Here is a 24,796-nt window from a genome sequence, read left to right on the forward strand (position 1 = left end):
TAAATTACTGTAATCCTGCTGGTGCATTCTGTTCTTTTTAGTAAATATTTGTTGTTGTTTGCTGCTGTTTTGCACATTTATTGATTGCTAAATGATTTTACTGATCGGAGTCATGTGTGTGGACTGATTGTTTTTAAATTAAGTGATTAAAGAACGCATCATACACAAGTGTGATTAAGAAGCCTCCAAACACCGAGAATGGAGTAAGAAGCATCTTTCAAGTGTATTTTTTATTTATATAGCACTTTAAAAGGGAAAAGATTGTGCATCAAAGTGCTTCACAAAGGCAGCCATATGTAGACTATGCAAATACAAGCATAAAAGGAGCAAAATTAAAAGCCAATTATAATGAGGGAGGAGTAAATGTCACTTTAAGTATTTTTTATGCATATTATATTATTTTTAAAGCTGTTTTGGGTTATGCATAATTGTTCCAAGCAGAGTATTTGTGTATATCTTAACGCATGTCTGGAGGGATCACCATTCAAACCAATAGTTCAACCAGTGTTTCAATTACAAAAACACATACACACACATTTTTGGATATAACCTCTTAATTTGGCCCTGAGTGCACCAGAATGATGCATGCATTTGACTTAAAAAATTACAAAGTTTTTCTTGGACTCCTTATTTTGTTCTTCTTGCATGCATTTTGTGTTGTATTAGTTAACCAGTTTTTCAGCAAACCTCTGTTTTAGCACTACGTGCTTGCTCATGTAGGAATGTTGGGTCACTTTTAGCTGAATTTAAAGAGTATGATCTAATTAGGTGACATTTTTAATGTCCTTATTGGTTGTAATACAGCTCTGAATGACTGCAAAGAATAGCAGATGTTCACTTGTTATTTGTAAATCATCTACTCACGACTTTCCCATCAGTAATGTAGGTAAATATATGCAAGTAAAATACAAGAGGAACTTGTGAACTGCCAGTTTGAATGTACGTCATATGCAAACTGCAGTTTGTGTTTCAATTGTATCTTAATATGCATCATTTAAAAAATGTTTGAATGAAGACATAAACCTGGGCTGTGTGTTTTATTTGAGCACCAAATGACAAGTTACACACTCTAATTACAGATCAATAGTACTTACATCACAACTTGGTAAAACTATGAAGCAAATGGTAATGGAGACATTAACTTATTTTAACAGAAAGTAGATGTAACCACTACTTGTAATGAAATAAATAGTTACACAAATATCTTATACGTATAGGCCCTTTTCAAGAGGATGATAAGCAAGACAAATTTGACTCAGTGAAAATACAAAGAATACATTTATTCTCCACAAGAAAAAAAAACAACACAATTTACTTTTAACATGTTAACTTAAATTTGGCCCATAATAATAATAGAAATATAACAATCTGAATGTATCCCTTCTTCAGAGCTCTTTCAATATTTAAAAAATAAACAGATTGATAGATTAAATTAAATTGTACAACCTTCAGATCTTTTATTAATACCAGTGAAGTATCACATTCAGTTCAATACAACTATTTAGTCCTTCATTATTTCCCCCTCAGATGCAAAGTGTTTGTTTTCCTTAAAAGTTTAGTTGAGTTCAGTCAAGTCAGTGAGTTTCTTTTTCCAATTCAACCATGTAGTTTCAGTTCAGTTAGTGGCTGCCTTTTTTTCTCTCATTTTGCTTAACTGTAATCCAAGTGGAGATCCGGACGGACGGTTGGTCCAGGTCTACGTCCAAGTCTTGGCTCTGACTATCCCACACATGAAAGCAGTGGTCGCTGATATACGTCCTGCTTGCTGAAGATCCTCTGTTTCCTCTCTCAGAAACCCACCATAAAAAAATAACCTGCATATTGTACAAGTTAAATACACCTAATGTCAAATGAGTGTTTTTAGTATGCAGATTGATATCAAGATATTATGATTATTCCCTGAACCTTTATCAGTTTATTACTGGCTTAAATGTTCAAAAATAGAAGATAAAAAAAACATGCCCATGAAAGAAAACTAAAATTCACAAGATTTCTGCTAGCAACATATAATGCTGAAATATAGTCACAAAATCAAGTACTTGGAAGAAACAGGGCTATTAGAGATAATTTGAAAACTCAGGTGGGTTTTTGCCTGATAATCTGCTGTTGCACATTTCAGTCCGGTAGGTGGCGGTAATGCGCCTTTAAACTAGTTTGCCAACCGATAAACAAACCAGACGAAGAAGAGGACAAAGAAGAAGAAGAAGAAAAGCGGGCAACAAAGAGAAGAGACCTGCTAGTTTTTCACAGAGCAGAACTACTACAAGAGCAGCATGGAGGAGAACCAGAACCCGGACTCACCCTCTGCTACCACCGATAAACAGGTCAGTTTCTCAGCCGTAAAAACTACTAAAAGGTTTCAGTGTTTCCTTCTATTTCGTACAAGCTTCGCTCTGTAGTGAAACTAGTGATACCAAACAAAGTTCAACGAAATCCCCCATAAAAACCATCTCCCTCCCGATTTACTATTCTTTCATTATTCATTATCCTGCAGTAAACCGACGATAATAAGACTGCTTTAAGTAAATATATTTAAAAAGAAGCGGAGATGGCGAGTAGCTTTTGTAGCCTGAAGTCGCGATTTCTGTGGGGGGTCGGAAAAGTCTACAAGTAGCTCATTATTGAGCACCGCCTCCATTTTAGTTAGCATGTGTTAGTGCCAGGAGAAAAAACCTTTAACTAGACCAGTTGAAACTTACGGTTCTCCACAACATGTATTTTCAGTTAATAAAGAAAGAACAACGAGTCAAGCAGAGTTCAGTGGACTGTGCATCAAAAATGTGATTCAAGCAAACAGAGAGCTGTTCATGCAACAAACACACTGAATGGCTGTTGGTGAATCTCATTGTTATAGTACATCTGTTTGAGCTTTACCTGGGGAGGAGCTCAGTTTTCTTTGTATCCTTCTCTTTCATGTGTTTGAGGATTTTACAAAGTTATTTCCAAGCTTTCCTCAGTAAATTCAGGGACTTTTACTCCATTATCTCTAAAACTATTACTAAAGTCTGTTTCATTGTGATAGTTAACTGGGTAATCATAAAGTCATGCAGTCTTTTTTTCCAGTTCATCAACATTTTCTAGCTCAATATCTGGATTTGCGTCAGTATCAGGCCATTACAGGATATTGTCCTGTAGCTGTGGCTAGCACACGTGACCAACATTAAGATTAACAGTATGGCTCCTATTGTCAGCCTTGCTTTAGTTAAAATACAGGTCTGTAGAAGCCGATATCATAATAACCGCAGATAACGTAGTAAATCTGCCTGTTTCTTAATGTAATGAGCTAATAATACAATAAAAGTACTGAACCAATAATGTAATAAGTTATTACGTTACTGGCCTCTCTGTCTCTCTCTCTCTCTCTTTCTTTGCAAATGTAATAACTGGAGCCGATAACATAATAATATACTAATATCACTTTGTTGCGGTTGCATTTATTGGATATAACTGAAAAAATGCATACTCTCTCTCTCCATCTCTCACTCTCTGTGTCTGTCTGTCTTATGAAACTTAAATACTGTGATATTAGTATATTATTACATTATTGGCTTGAGTTTGTTTGAGTTTATTTTATTTCGATCAGCAAAAAATATATAAATAAAACCACAAAAAAAGAAAACAGTAACACATCCCTCTAACAACAGGGCTGCATGGCTGATCGAAAGGGTCAGGGCTGAAGCTACAAGCTTATAGATGCCCTAACTTTTAAACCATACATTTAAATATACATATATACATTACCTATACATAAACAAACAAACATACATGCCATTTACACACATATAGATACACCTACATGTACATACTCAGCAAATATCAAGCAAAATAAATATTTAACATTAATCCCAAAAATCATTCCCCACCGTCAAGACTGTATCTTTCCAAAATGAATTTTTTTAACTTATTTTTAAATTGCACCAGATTTTTACTTTTTTTGATCTCATCAGTTAACTTGTTCCACAGCTTCACCCCATAGACAGATACACACATGCTTTTCAGAGTAGTGTGAACAATTGGTTGTTTAAAATTCCATCTCCCTCTTAGATCGTATCCCCCTTCTCTATCACTAAAGTTTTTTTGTATATGGCCAGGAAGTAATTTATGATGTGCTTTATACAGAATTTGTGCGGTTTTGAACCCAAAATTTCAGTGTCTGTGATTTTATGAACATTGCATTGGTGTGATCATAATAACCTGCTTTGTTCACTATTCTTATTGCTCTCTTTTGCATATTGTATATTGGCTGTAGGTTGCTTCTGTAGGTGTTTCCCATACTTCCACACAATAAGTAAGATATGGTAACACAAGTGTACAATACAGTGTTTGTAATGATTTATTATTTAATATATGCCTTGTTTTGCAGAGAATCCCTACCGAGCGCATTAATTTAGACCTAATATATTTGATATGTGGTTTCCAGCTAAAGTCATGGTCGATAATTACTCCTAAAAATGTGCTCTCATTTACTCTTTCCAGTTTAACACTATCAATCATTAATTCAATCGAAGTATTCAGTTGTTTATTCGTATTCCCAAACACCATGAATTTGTTTTTTTTTTATATTTAATGATAATGTATTTGCATTGAACCACAACTTTAGCTTCCCCAATTCTGCTGCGGCAGTCTCTAACAGCTGCTGAATATTCTCACCTATACAAAAAATATTTGTATCATCAGCAAACATTACATATTTAAATATTTTGGAAACATTGCATATGTCATTTATGTACAATATGAAAAGTTTTGGTCCCAAAATCGACCCCTGTGGTACCCCACAAGTGATACTTAAAAGAGACACAAAACTGCACAAACTGTTTTCTGTTTTCAATGTAACTTCTTAACCACTGTAGCCCTACCCCTCTGATCCCATACCTCTCCAGTTTTTGAATTACGATATCATGATTAATTGTGTCGAACGCTTTTTTTCAAATCGATAAAAACACCTACCGCATAATTCTTATTGTCAATTGAGCTTGTTAACTCTTCTACTAGATTCATTAAGGCCATGGAAGTTGATCTGTTCGATCTGAAGCCGTACTGATCATCTATAAGCAGCCCATGTTTTTCAATGAAGTTGTCCAACCTTGCAACAAAGAGTTTCTCCAGAATTTTGAAAACTGGGAGAGCAGAGAAACTGGCCTATAGTTAGTAAAAATGTTTTTCTCTCCTGCTTTATATAGTGGTATCACTTTGGCAGTTTTCATATTACAGGGAAAGTCACCCAGATTGAATGACAAATTGCAGATATAAGTTAAGGGATCTACAATAGTGTCTATTGTTAGCTTTATCAGAGTCATATCTAAACCGTTCCAGTCCAAAGATGTTTTGTTCTTAAAATTGTGAACAACATTAATAATTTCATTTTTATCTGTCTCTCTCAAAAAGATTGTGGCTGGATTCCTATCTCCATTGAATTTTTCAGCACCTCCCCCTTGATGAGGATGTATTTCCTTTGCCAAGGCTCCTTTGCCAAGGCTTCAGTTATAACATTAATAACTTATTACGTTATTGGTTCAGGACGTTTATTACGTTACCGGTTTATTACATAAACAAATGGGTAAGTGTATTATGTTATCTGTTGTTAAGTTATTGGCTTCTAAAAGGTAAATTTTAAGATAATAAAAATAATAATATCTATTGCAGTAGTTCAAACATTAAGACTGTTGTGTCCACAAACATTCATATCAACATTTTAAATGAGGTGATTTTTGTGGCACTGGCCTTAAAACTGTGGTGTGACCATGATTTATCTTGAAATAAATACATTTCCTTATCATATTTAACATTTGTTTTACACGTTTTCAGTAAAATAAAGGATTTGCATTTATTTTTGAGCTAATCTCATATTTATGTTCTATAATGTCACAGCCACCTTCTTAAATGTACTTAAGGCAAGGCAGTTTTATTTATATAGCGCATTTCATACACAGTGGCAACTCAATGTGCTTTACATAAAACAAACATTTAACAGAAAAAATTGAAAAAAACATGGAATTTGAGAAATAAAAATAAAACCCAATCATAGTAAACACATACATACCCCCCCCCCCCCCACACACACACACACACACACACTAATAATAAAAACAAAGTACAGAAACATAGAAAGAGAGAGAAATAAAATACTATAATAGAGCATTAAAAATAAGATTGCAGCATAAAATAATGATTTGCTTTAAAATCATTAAAAGGACAGAGTGCAAATGAAAGATTAACATTTAAAGTGCTTTGAAAGAGCTCAATCATAAGCACGGGAGAAGAGAAGTGTTTTTAACCTGGATTTAAAAATATTCACAGTTTGGGCTGATTTCAGTTCTGCCGGTAGTTTGTTCCAGTTGTGTGCAGCATAACAGCTAAAAGCTGCTTCACCATGTTAATCTGAACTCTGGGCTCCACTATCTGACCTGAGTCAGTAGATCTCAGAGCTCTACTGGGTTTATATTCTACTAACATGTCATTCATGTATTCTGGACCTAAACCATTCAGTGATTTGTAGACCAGTAGCAGAACTTTAAAATCTATTCTATAACTGACTGGGAGCCAGTATAAAGACTTTAGAACTGGAGTAATGTGCTCTGATCTATTTGTTCTGGTCAAAACTCGAGCTGCAGCGTTCTGAATGAGCTGCAGTTGTTTAATACTTTTTTGTGGGAGTCCAGTCAGAAGACTGTTACAGTAGTCGAGTCTACTGGAGATGAAAGCATGAATCAACTTCTCCTGGTCTGTTTGAGACATAAAACCCATCACTCTGGATATGTTCTTAAGCTGATAGAAGGCTGTTTTGGTGATTGAATTGATATGACTGCTGAAGGTCAGATCTGAGTCTATCAGCACGCCAAGGTTTCGGACTTGGTCACTAGTTTTTAGAGAGAGTGACTCGAGATGTTTACTGACAGCAATCCTCTTCTCTTTATTGCCAAAAACAATTACCTCAGTTTTGTCCTGATTTAATTGAAGGAAATGTTGGTTCATCCAATGTGTTACTTGCTGTAAACAGTGACACAATGACTGTATTGGACTGTAGTCATCCGGGGACAGTGCTAGGTATATCTGCGTGTCATCTGCATAACTGTTAGTCTACATTAGAGTTATGCAGAATTTGACCCAAAGGCAGCATATATAGACTGAACAGAAGGGGTCCAAGAACTGACCCCTGAGGAACTCCACATGTCATAGCTACTCGATCGTATTCATAACTTCCAATGGTCACAAAGTAACTCCGCTCCTCTAAGTAGGACCTGAACCATTCTAGGACTGTTCCGCTGAGTCCTGCCCAAGTTTCCAACCTGTTCAACAGTATACTGTGATCCACAGTGTCAAACGCAGCACTGAGATCCAACAGGACCAGAATTGACACATTGCCTGTGTCAGTGTTTAACCTTATGTCATTTTACACTCTAATAAGAGCTGTTTCTGTACTCTGGTGAGGTCGGAAGCCTCATTGAAATTTGTCAAAAAGGCCACTGGAGTTCAAGAAATTGCTGAGTTGATTAAAAACCACTTTCTCAATGATCTTGGCTATAAAGGAAGATTTGAGATAGGTCTGTAGTTGGTTAACATGGAAGCATCCAGCGTTCTCTTTTTTAAGAGTGGCTTAATGGCAGCTACTTTTAGGGGTTTAGGAAACGTGCCTGATTGAAGTGAGCTATTTATTATTTGTCGCAAATCTGTTTGGACAGAGTTCACGATAGTTTTTAAAAAGTCTGATGGCATTGTGTCAAGACAGCATGTTGATGGTTTTAGATGCTGAACTGTTTCCTCTATGGTTTTTTGGTCAACTGTTTTTCCTGTGAGGTCTTATAATTTCAGAAAAGTGTCGCTGTCTAGCTTTGAGTAACTCATAGTTAAAATTACAAAGACTTTGTTTGTAGAGGTCAAGGTGAATTTGAAGTTTAGTTTTTCTCCACTTACGCTCTGCTTTTCTGCATTCTGTTTTCAAAGCCTTTACCATCATAGTGTTCCTCCATGGTGTTTTCTTTCTGATCAAGGTCGTCTTAGTTTTAGTTTTAATAGGTGCAACAGCATCCATGACATTTGAGATTTTCCAGTTAAAATTATCCAGGAGTTCATCAACTGACTCTGCACTCACAGTTGGTGACATAGCTATAGCCTCCATAAACTTTGCACTGGTATTCTCATTTATGTACCTTCTCCTAACAGACACAGAGGTTAACTGAACATTTGGAATGATCTGTAAGTCAAAGACCACACAGAAATTATCATAAAGAGCCAAGTCCTTAACATCAACAGAAGAAATGTCAACACCTTTAGAGATAACCAGATCCAGAGTGTGGCCTTGAGTGTGTGTGGGCCCTTTCACATGTTGCAAGAGGCCAAAAGTGTCAAGTAGAGCAGAGAGTTCTTTGGCATTACTGTCCATGTTATTGTCTACGTGGATGTTAAAATCCCCTGTTATGATAAAAAAGTTGTAGTCAGTGCAGATAACTAATCAATGAATTTTCCTGAGTATCTTGGAGGTCTATAAATTATTAAAAAAAGAACTTTTGGATCACCTTTTAATAAAAAACAGAGATATTCAAAAGAGCTAAAATCACCTAATGTAATTTCCCTGCATTGAAATACAGATTTAAAGATGGCAGCAACTCCCCCGCCTTTCTTACCAGTTCGGCACTTATTCATAAAACTAAAAGTTTTGGTGCTGCCTCATTGAGAATAGCACAACAGCTAGATTCAGTCAGCCATGTTTCACTAAGAAGTAAAAAATCTAGATCATAGGTCATAATTACGTCATTAACTAACAGTGATTTGTTGACCTAGTGATCTGATATTGAGTAGAGCTAATCTTGTGGAGATAGCAGGAGACACTGGTATATTTCGAGGTTGACATATACTTATAAATTGGCAGATTTAATTGAACCCCTTTTATTTCTCACCAGTTTAACTATTCTTCTGTTACCTGTCATCACAGGGATTGAGAAGGCTACCTGAACTCGATAGGGCCCTGACTTTTCCTGGGGGAGAACATTATTAGTATCAGTATTGCAGCCTGGACCCGGCACATATCAGTCAGACTCACAGATGATATGATTGGGCTGGGTGACTTTTGGGTGATGGTGTTTTCCAGCGTGGTGGAATGCGAGGGGCTGGACGAGGAGGGATGTAGAAGAGAGAAAAAATGGGATTTGGGCGTGGTGTGTTTTGGATTCCTACAGTGACAAGGTCATTCATCCTGTCGGTGAAACCCAGAAGTGGGGAGTCCGGACTGAGTGGAGAGAATAAAAGGCTGGATGGGGTCCTGGTGGGTGAAAGTTTGGAGTCTCCTGGTGGGGCTGGGGGAGACTCCACTTGTTGGGCTGTTGGGGCTGGGGGAGACTCCTCATGATGGGCTGTTGGGGCTGGGGGAGACTCCTTGTGTTGGGGTAAGGATGGTGACGTTAAAGCCTCTCTCTGGGTGTGCTGACTTTCATGGTCAGTCCTTATCTCAGGCAGTAGCAATTCTTCTCCAGAAAGCTGTCTTATGTGTTGTTTTGGATTGTCTCACCTCTTGTCCTTTGCAGGGGCTGCTGGTGACTGACGCACAAAATAAAAAATGTTGTAGCTTAACAGCTGTACTCCTGACTTGTTAAGGCAAAATCCATCTGCCATAAAGAGGTGTCTGCGTTCCCAAAAAATGTAGAAATTGTCAATAAAATTCACTGATTGAGCGGCACACGTATCTTTGAGCCATCTGTTGAGCATCATCAGCCTGCGGAATCTCTCGTCTCCTCGCCGAACTGTCGGTAGAGGTCCACTGATAAACACCTCAATATTCAGACATCGAACTTTGTTCAGCAGATCATTAAAATCCTGTTTCAATACCTCTGATTGTTGTTTGACAACATCAAGTGCTCCTGTGTGTATACTCAGCAGCGATTTCCAGAATTTTCTCTGAGATATCGGACACCATGTCATTGGTAAAACAGAGTACTTTGCTGTTTTTGTTGAAACGGTGTTTTATCTTATTCACAGCTCCGTCACCCACTCTCAGCGTTTGAGGCCCAGTGGTTAGCTCTTTCTGCAGCCTTTTAGCATGTGATTTAGCCTCATACCTTTCTCTGGTGCTTGAAGATGACCTTTCTTTTGGGGAGTCAGGGTCTCGTAAAAGTGGAGCAAATCTGTTCTCTAGTAGAATCCCTGTGTCTTGGGTCGGTTTGCTCTTACTTTTTGTTTTTGCCTCAGTCCACGGCTGCTTTCTCCTTGGTATAGGGGTTGAAGAGACCCTCCTGTGCGATGGCAGTGCAGGCCACCCAGTTTCATCACGAGTCTCCGGGTGCTGGGTCCTGCCTGTTAACCGTCTTCCCATATCTGAGGGAAGCGATTTATCTGTATGCTTTGGCTTTGCACCAAGAGAGTTCCAGGGAGGACTACTGGTTGATTTACTGCCATAACCACCAGCCTCCTGCTTCTTGGTGCCAGCCTCGTAGCTGTCTGTTAGCCTGCTCCTGTCCACTGATTTGGGTCATCAGTAGAGTGGTTTCATTCCCATATTGTCCATTTACCTCCACGTTGACTTCGAATCGCTGAATTTTCGTCTCCAGTACTGCTATCTTCTGGAGAAGTTTGTAGTAGTCATCCGTGGAAAAAGGAGGCATCTTGCCGCTAATTAGCTTAGCTTAGTTGAGCTCCTCAATCCTAGTCACTATAGTGCAGGCTTGTGCTGCTGATAGGCCACACTCACAAAGTAAAAGAGATTAAATAATAGTGGTAGCCTTCAGATACTTTCATAAATTAAGCACCAGGTGATAAAAAAGTATCCAGGACCCACTTTCCATAAATTTTGTAGCAAAAATACAGGATTGCAATGGAAAAAAGTAAGCAAAGCGGAGAGCAAAGAGCAAAGCGTCTGCACTCAAGCAAAGCAGGAAGCCTGATTTAAGTAACAAAGCTGTCTTAAGACTTAGCAGTTGGCTGAAGAAAACGCTGGCATAATTGGGAGCATATCTATTGTATACCTTTGATGTAGACCTGAGAGGGGAACTGTGCAGAGCAGTGATATGAAATAAAATCTTCACCACTGTACATATGTAGATAAACCCAATATGGACAGCTCTTAGAAGGCTATACTTATGCTCAGAATCTGGGGTTACGGTACATAACCAAGGTTTCACTTTGTCACAAACAAAGTGTGAAAATGTTTTTTCTTTTTGTTTGAAGAATTTTCCATCCTCCCACTCATGTGCAGTACACTGAAAGTAAAAGTACCAATACAGCAATGTAAAAATAACCCAGTAAAGTAAAATTCCTGTACAAAAAATCATACCTAGTAAAAGTACATGTAAAAAAGTGAAATGTTAACAAAATGTAGTCACATTATTAAGTAAAAGTGGTGCTTTTTGCTTCTTTTAACTGATATATTATTATAAGTGACATCATTCGATTATTAATAATAGATTGAGCAGTGTCTTAATGACAAGATTTTACTGGAAAGATCTCACTTTCGTGTATTAGTGAACATAGTTCTGTCAAAAACAAAACAGCATTACTGGACAACCAATCATTTTTTATTTTAAAATTTAACATGTTGAGTTTCACTAGACATAAATAGTTAAATAATTAAATTATTCCTCTCTGATGATTTATTTAACAACACATAACCGTCATGTCAACACAATACATCCGTCTTCTTCATTTCTGCTTTACCTAGTTTATCGTTACATAGTTCTCTTTCTAAATCCCTCAAAATTACATTTTCTTTTTTCTATAGTATAAAACTGGTTCAAAACCAACTATTTATGTCTCACCATGTTACATTTTTAAAAAATAAAAAAAATTTAAATTTAAAATAAAAAATGATTGGTTGTCCAGTAATGCTGTTTAGTTTTTGACTGAACTATGTTCACTAATACATGAAAGTGAGATCTTTCCAGTAACATTTTGTCATTAACATACTGCTCAATCTATTATTAATAATCTAATGATGTCACTTATAATAATGTAGCAGTGAAAGGAATCAAAACACATTTTGTTAACACTGCACTTTCTACATGAACTTTTAATACTTATGATTTTTTTGTACAGGAATTTTACTTTCAGTGTACTGCACATGAGTGGGAGGATGGGAAATTCTTCAAACTAAAAATAAACATTTTCTAGCAACAAAAAAAAACTTTGCAACAAAGTGAAACCGTGGTTATAAACTGTTACCCCACCAAAACACACAAACAAACTAACCACTAAATGTGAGTGCCCTCTTTTAGGTGTGCCACTTGACAGTATCATTTATCGTGATATTTTTAACCAATGATAATCATAGTGGCACATCTCTGATTAGGACCTTACTCATCTTCAAATGTCTGGTTTTGTCTGATGAACAGTCCATATCGATCTCTCTACACATTTTTGATTGTCTTTTAAATGGTCTCATTTTATTTTATTAAATTGTCAAAAACTAATAATGGGTTCACACAAAGAAGAGGTCTAGAGGCCCCATTTTAAGCGCATGGCGTGAAGTGCCTTTGGGGCATGTCCAAATCCACTTTTGCTATTTTAACGGCGGAAAAATGGTCACTGCGCCATGCAAATGGTCTAAAAGGGTCGGACTTCATTAAGTCTATCCCTTTTACACCCTCATTAATCATAGGCGTGTTTTGGGCGTAACCCGCGGTAAACCAATCAGAGTGTCATCTCCCATTCTCTTTAATATCCAGGAGCGCTGTCACTTTGGCGGATTGCTATTATAACAGCGCATTTACCCAGCAATGCGTTTCAATAATAAAACATGAGTTACTTTTGCTGAAAAGAAAGTTGGCTGATGAGCTGCTAACCTCACATTTAATTCATATAAAGGAAGAATATGGAGATATAACAATAATGGCACTGCGCTCTGTGCAGCATCTCAGAGGCTACAGACTTTCATTATTCCGTTAGGACTGTCCGCAGCGGCACTCTCCGAGGTGCTGACACCCCCCCCCCCCCCCCCCCAAAAAAAAAAAAAAAAACTGTGGAAGGCTCATTCTCATTTAAGTTGTTACTTTTTACCATCAATTAAATCTGATAAATATTATGACTAACTAATATGACATGTATTTTTCATATGTTGATGTACATCATAATATGAATTCACATTGTGGTCCTTTTATTTGTAATGTTTTGCATGTTTTTGTGCTGCTGCACGTCCCATAGGCGCACAGACTGGTGCAAGTGTATTTGCTATTTAGACAACGGGCGAGAAAATGACAATGTGCTGGGGGAAACTAACAAAGACACATGCGCCACATCCGCTATGTGCCGACCGCAAGATGGGGCCCTAGATGTCCTGAATTAGTCTGGTCAGGGTCAAGTTTAATTGTGTGTTTTGTCTGCAGAGGCAGGTTCCTGATTAGCAGGCACACTGATCAGTAGGATGTGACACACCTTAGCCTTCTGAGCCCCATTTATGAAGCTGCTGATCCTGCCTCTGTCCTCTCCCCAACATGCTCCTACGTTGTTTTCTTGGTTCTTTTACTTTGTTTCACCATCAAACGCCACACACCACACATTCACCCAACCACTCCTTACATGACTGATTTTGCAGACTAACCCTACTTTTTCATTTTTGTGTTTGTTTTGACTATTTTATTTTGAACAAGATTATTTTTGCACTATATTGAATACCCATGTTATTCCCCTTTTCTGTCAGTCTAAAGCCAGGCTGTGAAAAATGGGGTTCAGGAGCAGTTTTGACATTTCCCATACTGTAACTCTATGGTCTTAGATGATTTCCTATTTTGTGTCACTTAACTTAATATATCTTTTTTCTTTCTCTGTATGTTTGTCTGTTCTCATAGAAACAAAAAAGAAGAAGAAAGATACTCAAAACACACTGCTGTCAGCACTCACACATTCACACTGGAGAGAAGCTGTACAGCTGTGAGCAATGTGGGGAAACTTTCACTCGAGACAGTAGTCTAAAAATCCACCAACGCATTCATACTGGAGAGAAGCCGTACAGCTGTGAGCAATGTGGGAAAACTTTCACTCGAGACAGTGGTCTAAAAATCCACCAACGCATTCATACTGGAGAGAAACCGTACAGCTGTGAGCAATGTGGGAAAACTTTCAATCGAGACAGTCATTTAAAAATCCACCAACGCATTCACACTGGAGAGAAGCCGTACAGCTGTGAGCAATGTGGGAAAATGTTCACTCAAGACAGTAGTCTAAAAAAACACCAACGCATTCACACTGGAGAGAAACCGTACAGCTGTGAGCAATGTGGGAAAACTTTCAATCAAGACAGTCATCTAAAAATCCACCAACGCATTCACACTGGAGAAAAGCCGTACAGTTGTGAGCAATGTGGGAAAACTTTCAATCAAGACAGTAGTCTAAAAAGCCACCAACGCATTCACACTGGAGAGAAGCCGTACAGCTGTGAGCAATGTGGGAAAACTTTTAGTGAAGGCAGTACCCTAAAAAAACACCAACGCATTCACACTGGAGAGAAGCCGTACAGCTGTGAGCAATGTGGGAAAACTTTTACTCAAGACAGTAGTTTAAAAAACCACCAAGGCATTCACACTGGAGATAAGCCGTACAGCTGTGAGCAATGTGGGAAAACTTTTACTGTAGCCAGTCTTCTAAAAAGCCACCAACGCATTCACACTGGAGAGAAGCCGTACAGCTGTGAGCAATGTGGGAAAACTTTCGCTTGTGGTAGTCATCTAAAAATCCACCAACGCATTCACACTGGAGAGAAGCCGTACAGCTGTGAGCAATGTGGGAAAACTTTCACTCATGGCAGTCATCTAAAATCACACCAACGCATTCACACTGGAGAGAAGCCGTACAGCTGTGAGCAATGTGGGAAAACTTTCGCTGAAAATAGCACCCTTAAAAATCATCAACGCATTCACACTGGAGAGAAGCCGTACAGCTGTGAGCAATGTGGGAAAACTTTCGCTCTAAATAGCAACCTTAAAAATCATCAACGCATTCACACTGGAGAGAAGCCGTACTGGTGTGAGCAATGTGGAAAAACTTTTGCTCAAGCCAGTAATCTAAAAAGCCACCAACGCATTCACACTGGAGAGAAGCCGTACTGGTGTGACTAGCTGTGTTTGAGCGAGGTAGCGAGTGAATGAAGTGAGGGAGCGCTGACAGTAAGAAAGCCAGTTAATCAAATCAGTAAAGCATCATTTTCTGATTGCTTCACCGCTGTTACGTTTAACAGCAGAAATAAACTTCCCCACACACCTCCACTCAACTATGCAGCTCCACCTCAAACCTCTGAATCTGAAACACCTGCGTGCTGTTTAAACCACAGCAGCAGCTTTATGCTGCCTTACTTGGTTCAGTCTAAAATGCAAAGTATTACAGAGATCTTTTTGATTTCCATCTGTACAATAACTCTGACCCTGAACCACAACATTTCTTTCCTGTGCTTTGTGGGTTTGTCATTACTATTCAAACCAATAGTTCAACCAGTGGTTAAATTACAAAAGCACACATTTTTGGATATAACCTATTAATTTGGCTCTGAGTGCACCAGAATGATGCATGCATTTGACTTAAAAATGTACAAAGTTTTTCTTGGACTCCTTATTTTGTTCTTCTTGCATGCATTTTTGTGTTGTATTAGTTAACCAATTTTTCAGCAAACCTCTGTTTTAGCACTACGTGCTTGCTCATGTAGGAATGTTGGGTCACTTTCAGCTGAATTTAAAGAGTACGACGGTCTATACCTTCTCTGTGTACAGTGCCTTGACATGAGTTTTGATGTGATTTGCTACAATATAAATAAATATTGATTGATTGATTCTGTTTTACTTCTTTCTTGTCTAGAGGAAGTCTTTGTTTGTAGAGAGTGCTGTTTATGTTCAACAATGTCTCATTGACTTTATTTCAGTCTTGTTTCATTTGGTATTTTTTAAGTTTATTGTATCTTGTGTTGTGCATCTAATTAGGTTGCATGTTTTAATGTCCTTGTTGGTTGTAATATGGCTGTGAATGACTGCAAAGACCAGCAGATGGTCACTTGTTATTTGTAAATCTTCACGACTTTCCCATCAGTAATGTAGGTAAATATATGCAAGTAAAATACAAGAGGAACTTGTGAACTGCTAGTTTGAATGTACTTCATATGCAAACTGCAGTTTGTGTTTCAATTGTATTCAAACTATTTTAATATGCATAACTATAAAAAATGTTGAGTAAAGACATAAACCTGGGCTGTTTGTTTTATTTAGGCACCAGATGACAAGTTACACTTACAAATATAAAAATATTCATATGGGATCGTTTTGGGGATTTCCAATATGCTAAGTTAGCCAATTTCATTTGATACTGTCATACCACAAATTGTCATATTTCTTTAGAGAAAATAAGTTTGATGAATGACTACGAGAATGGCTTTAGAAAAAAAATCCACAACATGTTTAAATCAAAGTAAGTAAAAAGCTTATGATTCCATATGGAGATGATCTTTTGATAAAAATGAATTAGCTAGGCATAAGTGTAAGGATGTGTAACTGGATGAAAGATTTCCTTTGGAATACAACATTTGAAGCTTTGACATTATAAATGGGATACCATTTCAAGGTAGTGCCATCAGTGTGATTCTATTTAATATCATGATTAATGACATCTTTGAAAGGACAGGAACAAGTATGCAGTCATCACTGTAGGCAGAGCCATCTGTAAAAGGGGAAAACATTACTCATGTTTTGAAATGTGTACAAGAAGCAATACATAAACCATCGGTGACAGTTTGATGATGAATATAGAAGTATATTTAGGCATTCACAAGGTCAGCTATATTTTCTCTCTGTGAGTGGAACATCTGCAGTTGCCATTACAGGCCCAACACTTACAAACAAAAGTGACCAGTTGACAGGAAAACCAGTTGATTTCTAACACCAGGTTGTCAGTGTTTTCACAGTGTGCTAGATAAAGCAGCCATTTATGTTACATTGCATCCTCCTTACTGTGGTTAATAAATCAAGTTATAATATAATAAAGGTAAGCCTGCATCATTCAACAGAGCACCAAACACTTACCTTTTAATTTGTTTGAGTTAAAGAGGGCGATTTTTTTCTTTCTTTTTTTTATTGCAAAAAGAGAAACGGGGCTATTAGAGAGAATTTGAGAAGTCAGGTGGGTTTTTGCCTGATAATCTGCTGTTCCACAGTTTAGTCCAGTAGGTGGCGGTAATGCGCCTTTAAACTAGTTTGCCAACCTTTAAATAGAAAGTCTTTATTGTCATTGTACAAAGCACAACGAAAACCAGTGGAAGAAGAAGACAAAGAAGAAGAAGAAAAGCGTGCAACAACTACCCTTTTTTTTAACATGCTCACATCTATAGTTTTATTTCTCATCCTTAAGTGTTTTTTTTCTCTCTTAATTTATTGCAAAAAGAGCATACATGCAGTATACAAGAAAGACATCAGAAAACATGAGACAGGGCCATTTAGCGTTTTAGTAGCCTTTTGATTAGTCAAATTATCAAGAAACTTAAAATAATGCTCAATTTCCTTCTGAAAAACAACAAAACAAGGTTCTTTCTTATTAAATTTATTCTTATGGATATAAAACTTTGCCAGAAATAAAATCAAATTTATTAAGAAATACAATTTTCTTCCTGCTGAGGATAATCATGGAAGCCAAACACAACATTTTCCCAGAGTAGAAGGAAATCTTTGAAGAGATGATCAATAATAAACCTGCTGAGTTCTGCCCATATTTTCGTTGTAAAGGGACAGTGCCAAAACAGATGTAAAACGGTTTCGGGGTGTAAATTGCAAAAAGAACAGTGTGTGTTAATGTCTTTTTTAAATTTCTGCATATAATGGTTGGCAGGGTAGTATTAGTGGATAATTTTAAAAGACACCTCCCTAACCTTGTTTAAAATTAAAAATGTGTTGGGGAGCATCCAAACTTTCTTCCAATCAATATTATTAACTAAGCGGTTCCAATATGCAGTGACAAACGGGGTAGTGATGATATTTCTTTGGAATAAGGCACCTATCTTTTTATTTATTTATTTTTGGGAATGTGATGAGAAACATATTTTTCCTTCTGGGGAGTCAACTGAGTTGGGGAGAGATACATGATTAGCTGAAGGCATCTGTCTGTTCCTAAAAAGCATTAGGGAGCCTGTTGGAATGGCTTTAATAATGACAGAGAATTCCTTAGGAGTCACTTGAAGGTTGAATCTGCATAAAAAATCTCTATAAGAGAGCAATGATCCCTCCTCATTAAACAATTGACTCACCATCCAAATCTGATTCTGGAACAAAGTTTTTTTTTAAAAGAGACTTGTTTTTAGATCAAATATCTCTGTTATTCCAAATAATATATCGGTGTGGTGAAAAGTCATGCTTATATACAAGTGTCCAGGCTAGAAGGACCTGTTTATGGAATACAGACAGTTTGGCAGGGAGTTTGTCTACATTACAATTACAACTTAAAATAAAGTGGAGGCCTCCAAAGCGAGAGAAAATGTAATGGGGAATAAAGTTCCAAATTGAAAAAGGATTTTTAAGAACATTTTTAGCCCAATTAATTTTAAAAGTATTATTCAGGGTGGTGAAATCCAAAAAGTTAAGCCCTCCAGACTCATAATTATTCATAACCACACTTTTTCTTATATAATGTGTACGATTTCTCCATATAAAGTTCAAAAGCATCTGATCAATAGCTTTACTAATCTTACTATCTAGGTGTAATGAAATGGCAGCATAAGTTAGTCGAGAAATTCCCTCTGCTTTAATTAACTTTACCCTTCAAGAAAAAATCCCTCTGTAACCACTGATTCAATTTCTTTTGAGTTTTCTGAATAATTGGAGTAAAGTTTAAATATGATCTTAAATTTTGATTTTAAAAATTAAAAAAAAAAAAAACTAAAAAAGGACTTTAAACTGCAGTTAGTACATATAATAGGCTATATACAACAGTACAATTAAAAACAAAAAGGAAAAAAAGGACCTTCTTTGCACTAGAGCAATAGCAGGGACTTTAAATAATAATATTTAATAATTAATGTTACATTTTGTGTACATATTTCCTTTATTTTGTGTTTCTATGATGTTGGTACTGTGTGTATATATAGAAAAGATTCACAACAAAGCTATTAAAATGTAGGTTTTAATATATGTAATGAGGTATGTTCAAAAGCGCGAGAACGGGCCGTACGGAAATCGGGCAGAGACGGAATGAAGTTTGTCCAAGTGGAGTTACCATACAAGATGGCGGCATGTTCGCATGCGCGAACGGTCCGTACAGCAAATCGGGCAGTGACAAAAGGAACAAGCGGTAGCTTTGTGAGTTTTTCACAGAGCAAAACTACAAGAGCAGCATGGAGGAGAACCAGAACCCGGACTCACCCTCTGCTACCACCGATAAACAGGTCAGTTTCTCAGCCGTAAAAACTACTAAAAGGTTTCAGTGTTTCCTTCTATTTCGTACAAGCTTCGCTCTGTAGTGAAACTAGTGATACCAAACAAAGTTTAACGAAATCCCCCATAAAAACCATCTCCCTCCCGATTTACTATTCTTTCATTATTCATTATCCTGCAGTAAACCGACGATAATAAGACTGCTTTAAGTTAATATATTTAAACAGAAGCGGAGATGGCGAGTAGCTTTTGTAGCCTGAAGTCACGATTTCTGTGGGGGGATGGACAAGTCTACAAGTAACTCATTATTGAGCACCGCCTCCATTGTAGTTAGCATGTGTTAGTGCCAGGAGAAAAAACCTTTAACTAGACCAGTTGAAACTTACGGTTCTCCACAACATGTATTTTCAGTTAATAAAGAAAGAACAATGAGTCAAGCAGAGTTCAGTGGACTGTGCATCAAAAATGTGATTCAAGCAAACAGAGAGCTGTTCATGCAACAAACACACGGAATGGCTGTTGGTGAATCTCATTGTTATAGTACATCTGTTTGAGCTTTACCTGGGGAGGAGCTCAGTTTTCTTTGTATCCTTCTCTTTCATGTGTTTGAGGATTTTACACAGTTATTTCCAAGCTTTCCTCTGTAGCTTTTTATTAGATTATAATTGGTCTGTATTGTCTGTTTCATTTTGATAGTTAACTGGGTAATCATAAAGTCATGCAGTCTTTCTTTCCAGTTCATCAACATTTTCTAGCTCAATATCTGGATTTGCGTCAGTATCAGGCCATTACAGGATATTGTCCTGTAGCTGTGGCTAGCACACGTGACCAACATTAAGATTAACAGTATGGCTCCTATTGTCAGCCTTACTTTAGTTAAAATATGGGTCAAAGACGTATAGGATTTTCCACAGGTCTGTAGAAGCCAATATCATAATAACGGTAGATGACGTAGTAAATTTGTCTGTTTTTTAATGTAATGATCCAGTAAAGTAAAATTCCTGTTCAAAAAAATTATACCTAGTAAAAGTACATGTAGGAAAGTGAAATGTTAACCAAATGTAGTCAAAGTATTAAGTAAAAGTATTGTTTTTTGCTTCTTTTAACTGATATATTTTTATAAGTGACATCATTAGATTATTAATAATACATTGAGCAGTTTCTTAATGACAAGATTTTACTGGAAAGATCTCACTTTCATTTATTAGTGAACATAGTTCTGTCAAACACAAAAACAGCATTACTGGACAACCAATCATTTTTTATTTAACATGTTGAGTTTCACTAGACATAAATAGTTAAATAATTAAATAATTCCTCTCTGATGATTTATTTAACAACACATAACCGTCATGTCAACTCAATACATCCGTCTTCTTAATTTCTGCTTTACCTAGTTTATCTTTACATAGTTCTGTTTCTAAATCCCTCATAAAATTACATTTTCATATTTCTACAGTATAAAACTGGTTCAAAACCAACTATTTATGTCTAGTGAAACTCACCATGTTAAATTTAAAATAAAAAATGATTGGTTGTCCAGTAATGCTGTTTAGTTTTTGACTGAACTATGTTCACTAATACATGAACGTGAGATCTTAACAGTAACATTTTTTTCATTGACATACTGCTCAATGTATTATTAATAATCTAATGATGTCACTTATAATAATGTAGCAGTGAAAGGAAGCAAAAACATTTTGTTAACACTGCACTTTCTACATGAACTTTTATTACTTATGATTTTTTTGTACAGGAATTTTACTTTCAGTGTACTGCACATGAGTGGGAGGATGGAAAATTCTTCAAACTAAAAGTAAACATTTTCTAGCTTTGTTTGCAACAAAGTGAAACCTGGGTTATAAACTGTTACCCCACCAAACACACAAACAAACTAACCACTAAATGTGACTTTCCTATTTTAGGTGTGCCACTTGACAGTATCATTTATTAACCAATGATATTTTTAACCAATGATAATCATAGTGGCACATCTCTGATTAGGACCTTACTCATCTTCAGATGTCTGGTTTTGTCTTATCAGCAGTCCATATCAATCTCCCTACAGTTTTTTGATTGTCTTGTAAATGGCTGTGCATGATGGCACTGCGCTCTGTGCAGCATCTCAGAGACTACAGACTTTCATACGGTTGTTAGGACTGTCCGCAGCAGCACTCTCCAAGGTGCTGACCCCCCCCCCCCCCCCCCCCCCCCCCCCCCCACCACCACCAAAAAAAAAAACTGGAAGGCTCAATCTCATTTAATTTGTTACTTTTTACAATCAATTAAATCTGATAAATATTATGACTAACTAATATGACATGTATTTTTAATATGTTGATGTACATCATAATATGAATTCACATTATGGTCTTTTTATTTGTAATGTTTTGCATGTTTGTGTGCTGCTGCGTGTCCGTGTGTGTAACAAGCACAGTGTCTACGCACTGCGCACCTGCCTATATAGGAACATATTGGACTCTTGATGATGCGCCCCTTCAATGAAATATGCGGCAGTGACTTTAGACCTGTTTTTTTTGGTCAGTAGCACAATCGCTTTCCTCTGCCTCAAAATAGCAACGCGCCACCAATGCGCCTGACCACACCTCATTTTGAGACCAACACGCCCATAGGTGCACAGACTGGTGCAAGTGCATTTGCTACTTCGACAAGGGGCGAGAAAATGACAATGTGCCGGGGGAAACTAACAAAGACATGCGCCACATCCGCTATGCGCCGACCGCAAGATGGGGCCCTAGATGTCCTGAATTAGTCTGGTCAGGGTCAAGTTTAGGAAACCCTGGATCCTTGCAATGACCCCTCTACTTTGCTCCTCTAGCTACTGCTGGGTTTTGTCTGTAGCGGCAGGTTCCTGATTAGCAGGCACACTGATCAGTAGGATGTGACACACCTTGGCCTTCTGAGCCCCATTTATGAAGCTGCTGGTCCAGCTTCTGTCCTCTCCCCAACATGCTCCTACGTTGTTTTCTTGGTTCTTTTACTTTGTTTCACCATCAAACGCCACACACCACACATTTCTAACCCTAACCCTAACCCACCCAACCACTCCTTACATGACTGATTTTAAAGACTACCCCTACTTTTTCATTTTTTGTGTTTGTTTTGACTATTTTAGTTTGAACAAGATTTTTTTTGCACTATATTGAATACCCATGTTACTCCACTTTTCTGCCACAGTCTAGGGCCAGGCTGTGAAAAATGGGGCTCAGGAGCAGTTTTGACATTTCCCATACTGTAACTCTATGGTCTTAGATGATTTCCTCTTTTGTGTCACCTAACTTAATATATCTTTCTTTCTTTCTCTGTATGTTTGTCTGTTCTCATAGAATCAAAAAAGAAGAAGAAAGATACTCAAAACGCACTTCTGTAAGCACTCACACATTCACACTGGAGAGAAGCCGTACAGCTGTGAGCAATGTGGGAAAACTTTTAGTATTTACAGTCATCTAAAAAGCCACCAACGCATTCACACTGGAGAGAAGCCGTACAGCTGTGAGCAATGTGGGGAAATTTTCACTCGAGACAGTAATCTAAAAATCCACCAACGCATTCACACTGGAGAGAAGCCGTACAGCTGTGAGCAATGTGGGGAAATTTTCACTCGAGACAGTAATCTAAAAATCCACCAACGCATTCACACTGGAGAGAAGCCGTACAGCTGTGAGCAATGTGGGAAAACTTTCACTCACGACAGTAGTCTAAAAAAGCACCAACGCATTCACACTGGAGAGAAGCCGTACAGCTGCGATCAATGTGGGAAAACTTTCACTTGTGGCAGTCATCTAAAAACACACCAACGCATTCACACTGGAGAGAAGCCATACAGCTGTGAGCAATGTGGGAAAATTTTCACTCGAGACAGTAATCTAAAAATCCACCAACGCATTCACACTGGAGAGAAGCCGTACAGCTGTGAGCAATGTGGGGAAATTTTCACTCGAGACAGTAATCTAAAAATCCACCAACGCATTCACACTGGAGAGAAGCCGTACAGCTGTGAGCAATGTGGGAAAATGTTTCCTCGAGATGATAGTCTAAAAATCCACCAACGCATTCACACTGGAGAGAAGCCGTACAGCTGTGAGCAATGTGGGAAAACTTTCACTCACGACAGTAGTCTAAAAAAGCACCAACGCATTCACACTGGAGAGAAGCCGTACAGCTGTGAGCAATGTGGGAAAATGTTTCCTCGACATGATAGTCTAAAAATCCACCAACGCATTCACACTGGAGAGAAGCCGTACAGCTGTGAGCAATGTGGGAAAACTTTCAGTGAAGGCAGTAGTCTAAAAAGCCACCAACGCATTCACACTGGAGAGAAGCCGTACAGCTGTGAGCAATGTGGGAAAACTTTCAGTGAAGGCAGTAGTCTAAAAATCCACCAACGCATTCACACTGGAGAGAAGCCGTACAGCTGTGAGCAATGTGGGAAAACTTTCAGTGAAGGCGGTAGTCTAAAAATCCACCAACGCATTCACACTGGAGAGAAGCCGTACAACTGTGAGCAATGTGGGAAAACTTTTGCTCACAACAGTAGTCTAAAAATCCACCAACGCATTCACACTGGACAGAAGCCGTACAGCTGTGAGCAATGTGGGAAAACTTTCACTCGAGACAGTCATCTAAAAAGCCACCAACGCATTCACACTGGAGAGAAGCCGTACAGCTGTGAGCAATGTCGGAAAACTTTTACTCAAGCCAGTAGTCTAAAAAGCCACCAACGCATTCACACAGGAGAGAAGCCGTACAGCTGTGAGCAATGTCGGAAACCTTTTACTCAAGCCAGTAGTCTAAAAAGACACCAACGCATTCACACAGGAGAGAAGCCGTACAGTTGTGAGCCATGTGGGAAAACTTTCAGTGAAGGCAGTAGTCTAAAAATCCACCAACGCATTCACACTGGAGAGAAGCCGTACAGCTGTGAGCAATGTGGGAAAACTTTCAGTGAAGGCAGTAGTCTAAAAATCCACCAACGCATTCACACTGGAGAGAAGCCGTACAGCTGTGAGCAATGTGGGAAAACTTTCACTCACGATAGTAGTCTAAAAAGCCACCAACGCATTCACACTGGAGAGAAGCCGTACAGCTGTGACTAGATGTGTTAGCTGTGTTCGAGCGAGGGAAGCGAGTGAATGAAGTGAGGGAGCGCTGACACTATGAAAGCCAGTTAATCAAATCAATAAAGCATAATTTTCTGATTGCTTCACAGCTGTTACGTTCAACAGCACAAATAAACTTCCCCACACTCCTCCACTCAACTATGCAGCTCCACCTCAAACACCTGCGTGCTGTTTAAACCGCAGCAGCTTTATGCTGCCTTACTTGGTTCAGTCTAAAATGTAAAGTATTACAGAGATCTTTTTGATTTCCATCTGTACAATAACTCTGACCCTGAACCACAACATAACTTTCCTGTGCTTTGTGGGTTTGGCATTACTATTCAAACCAATAGTTCAACCAGT

General features: G+C 37.9%; 2 pseudogenes; one reads left to right on the forward strand and one right to left on the reverse strand.

Moving 5' to 3' along the window:
• Nucleotides 1–24,796, reverse strand: part of LOC133978509 (uncharacterized) — a 455,381-nt pseudogene that overhangs the window by 207,553 nt on the left and 223,032 nt on the right.
• The window catches only part of LOC133978510 (zinc finger protein 208-like), a 355,630-nt pseudogene continuing 333,062 nt past the window's right edge, over nt 2,229–24,796 (forward strand).

This window comes from Scomber scombrus, chromosome 4 (genome assembly GCF_963691925.1).
Source record: "Scomber scombrus chromosome 4, fScoSco1.1, whole genome shotgun sequence".
NCBI classification, from domain to species: domain Eukaryota; kingdom Metazoa; phylum Chordata; class Actinopteri; order Scombriformes; family Scombridae; genus Scomber; species Scomber scombrus.